Source organism: Galeopterus variegatus, unplaced genomic scaffold (assembly GCF_000696425.1).
Source record: "Galeopterus variegatus unplaced genomic scaffold, G_variegatus-3.0.2 Scaffold32268, whole genome shotgun sequence".
Classification (NCBI taxonomy): Eukaryota; Metazoa; Chordata; class Mammalia; order Dermoptera; family Cynocephalidae; genus Galeopterus; species Galeopterus variegatus.
The window spans coordinates 2,526-6,711 of NW_007758379.1; the positions used below are offsets into that span (position 1 = coordinate 2,526).

Here is a 4,186-nt window from a genome sequence, read left to right on the forward strand (position 1 = left end):
TTTAACTCTTCTTGCCTTGTTTTACAGTCCTATGATGCTTTAGTATTTTTTTTCTTGCTGTTTTATATTCCTTCCTTTTGAAGTCAGAGATCACTGGAAAGCATTTTCTGTTGCTGAAATGATTTTTTTTAGCTATAGCTCCACCTTTTCTTAGAGTGATCACTTCTGATTTCATCACATGCTTTTCATTCTTTTTCACCTAGAATGACACAAATTTCTCTTGAGCCTTAGTTCCTTGTAAAGCCTTTGCCCAGAGGATTACACCTGCTTTTCTCTGAGTATCTTGACATTTGTTTTTCAACATTCACAGTCATTGCCTCTGAATGGGAGTGGTATTCTCAAATGACAGGATCATTTCTTTTTTCAAACCTTGATTCCTCTGGCTTCAACTTTATCAGTGAGTTCTTTCTTTTTAGTCAAAGTATCCACATATAAATTGATTTTTTCATCAACATACTGTAAATTGAGGCTAATAATAAAAATTCATGGATGGTTCCCTTTGCGCCACAAATGTTTTAAACATTTAACATATATTTCCATATTCTTCCTCTACTCCCTACAAAATGAGGCAGGCCAATTTTAGAAACCCCACAGCATGTTCTTGTTAAATGAAATCTATCATTTTTTTAGACACTTTACTTTTAATACAATAAGGTTATGAGTATTTGAAGCCCTTCATAACTACTTTTCTTTCCCTCTTCTTCTCCAGTTTGTAAATTTGGAAAATATCACCCATATTCTTTTCCTACTTTACCGTTTGTGCACGTGTGTGCGTGCGTGTGTGTGTGTGTTTTATAACACATCATTTTCTAATATTTCCATGCCCAAATGCAATACATTATGTTAGCATCCATATTACTATGATTCTAGTAATCTGATATAAATTTTCTTATGCAGGCAATTAATTATACAACTGATTTCTAAACCTGATTCTAGGTATTTCCTGTCTGATTTGCACCACATTGAGTTTTTATGATGTCTATTATAGCATCCTGGCACAGAGACAGCCTTCCCTGGGAGAACTTGTCAGCATTGGGCAAGGCGAGCTGGAGGTTATAGGATTTGGCTGCCTTGTTTTTCTGTCCTCATTCTTTCTTCATTTTCATTTCCAGAATCTAAATCAGAATCTTCATTTAATTCTTTTTCACTTGCTACATTTCTGTCCTCACCAGTTTCTTCATCTTTTCCTTCAGTATCCTCACCTTCCTCTTCATTCTTTTCACCAACATCCTCTTCTTTTTCATTTCCTTTCTCTTTTTTGTCGTCCTTCCAATTATCATCAGAATCCTAATCTGCTATTTCATCATCAGACTCCTCTTCAGAAGATTCTTCTTCATACACCAACTTTGCCTTCTGTCCAGGGGAAGTCATTCCCTTTGTTTTCTCTCATGTAACTTGTGTGATTAGAAGGATAAGCTTTCCATGAAGATGTGAGAACTTCTGCAAGTTTTGACTCTGCTTTCCATTAAGTGGTAGAGTGTCTCCAGTTGGGCTACCAGGTCAGGCACTATAGATAGGTATGGGCCGTTAACACACATTTTAGCCATGGAACCATTAAAACAGCACTATTAGGATATCTTTGCAACCTATTTGTGAGCTTTTAAAACAATAGAACAACAGCATGCAGGGGCTTCCTTAATATGGCCTTCTTTATTAGGTTTAAATTTCTAGTTTGAAGTACTTTATTTAGCATTTTAAAATCACTACTTTCTAAACCCTGTGTGAGAAGAACTAGAAAGCTATTCATCTGTAGATCATCCTTTCCTTTTTTTTTTAATCTCTATTCATTGTTTCCAGGCATTCTTCAATGCTAACCTCGCTTCCTTCTAATTTTCTCTTGCTCTCTACTCCCTCAGTTTGGGGAGGAGTAAGCTTGATAGCTGCACGATGACCAGGAATTCCAGGCACAAGAACATTTGCTTCAGAATTCATTACTGGTATTCTCACCTTTGTTATAGCCATTTCTACTTTGGGGGCCCAGCAGTTTGAAACATCTCTTACTAAACACATATGAGTTTCTTTGGAGTTTAAAGCCACTTGCTTGATGGTAGGGTGCAACCAGTTGCTGTATATGAGCACCACTGGTATTCTGTCTGAGCAAAAACCAGCTACTAGAATAGGGATGGGTTTTGGTGTTGATTTCTTGCCTTTCACAGACATTGCTATCTGAATTGTGCAGTTTGAAGTCAAAGGCTTCTTGCAGTATTCATTTATACGTCTTCAAAGAGATGAACTTGACTATCTCTGTGAACAACAGCTAACTTGACAGGCTCTTCTTTGTTTTCTGACAAAATCAAGTCAATATAGACAAGTTCATCTGTAACTGTAAAAGACATCTCTGCAGTCTTCTCTTTGTTTTCTGACCAGACCTGCCAGACATTAAGTAACCAGTCATGTACTGCTCTAGATAGTAAATAAAGACCTGTAATTCCATCAAAGGGTTGATTGACTCTCATTAGGCAGTCTAATAGTAGTGAATGTAAGTGATGAAACTGGCATTGCGTGTCGCGTGAAGTGTCTATAGACTTCATTGGTCTCCAAAACGCAGTTTGATTGTTTGACCAGCTGAAAGCAATGTCTTTCCATCTGGGCTGATACACAGGGAACTGATGCTCCTATTGTCACCTTTCCATTTGCACTTGACTTTGCATGTCTGCATGTTGCATTCCACAATGTGTTTATCATCTGAACAACTATATAAACAGTCACTGTAGTGAAGCCACCCTATGCAATTGAATCTGTTGTCATGTCCACCACTTATTAATATACTGGGTAATTCCCCTTTTACTGTACTATATAATAAAATGTTACTAACTGCTATATCAAGAGCCAACAAGTCAATCTGATCAATCACTCTTACAGCTTCTGATTTCCTTTTTTTCCTCTGGGGACTTTCCTTGGCCTTCAGCCATGCTGGCACCTGGGCCAGACAGGTGCAGGCACCACTGAGGTGTGAGGAAGGCACATACTCCTGATACAGCTGGTTGCTGGCTGTCTCCCACAAACGCAGGTGACCTTTGGTAGAGGCCAAAGCGAAGTAGGCCTTGCTCTGAGGGGAGAAGGAGCAGGGGACCCTTACTTGTACCAAGGGGTCGCCACTACTGCCGCTGCCAGTTGCCATTACTGCTCTGTTCTGCATATTTATGCCTCTTAAATATAGCGTACAGGAGAATTGTGCTAAAGCACAGTCAAACAATTACTTTTAAATTGGAGCTTTTAGTCTATTTACATATATTGAGATTACATATACACTTGGATGTTTTTATCCCCCGTGCTGTTTTTTAATGAGAAGTAATTTATATACAATAGCATTAATCTGTTTTGTGTGTATAATTCAGTGTGTCTTAACCAATTTCTAAACCCATGGAAACCCATCATCTTTATTAAGATACAAAATATTAAAAGATCCTCTTTCTTTTAGCTAATTAAACTTGCTACTATTTTCAGATTAAACCACTGTTCTGGTTTCTCTTGCCATTTATTACTTTTGTCTGTTTAGAATCATATAATATTTGCCTCTTTGTCTCTGGTCTCTGTTTAAAGTAATATTTTTCAGATTCAACCAAGTTATTGTATGCTTTTCCTTTCCATTACTAACTAGTATTTTATTATGAACATAGCATTATTTATTTATTTATGTAATTATCGGTGGGCATATCAATTGTTAACACTACATTACCATTGTGAATAAAGTGGCTAGGAACTACTTAACATTATTATTTTTGCTCTTGGGTAAATTACTGATCATAGTGTAGATGTATGTTTAATTTTATAAGAAACAACCACATTATTTTCAAAAGTAGTTTTACCATTTTACATTTCCATTAGCAATGCACAAGAGTTCCAGTTGCTCCACTTCCTCTCAAATATTTAGTATACAGTCTGTTTAATTGTAACCATTCCAGTGTATGTGAAGTAACATCTTATTTTGGTTTCAATATGCATCTCCCTGATTACTAATGATGCAAATTATCACACTTTTATTAGCCACTCTTAAGGTATCTAATTAATTATTTTGACAATTTAAAAAATAGTTATTTTCTTTTTATATCTGAAGCATAGGAGTTTTTAAAATATATGTTCTGGGGCCGGCCCCGTGGCGCACTCGGGAGAGTGCAGCACTGGGAGCGCAGTGCCGGGAGTGCAGCACCGCTCCTGCCGCGGGTTCGGATCCTATATAGGAATG

The 4,186-nt window shown here is 37.1% G+C and overlaps 1 pseudogene; it reads right to left on the reverse strand.

Moving 5' to 3' along the window:
• Window positions 1-1,053: 1,053 nt before the first annotated feature.
• LOC103583968 lies at window positions 1,054-3,121 on the reverse strand (annotated as a pseudogene).
• Between the last annotated feature and the right edge of the window lie 1,065 nt (window positions 3,122-4,186).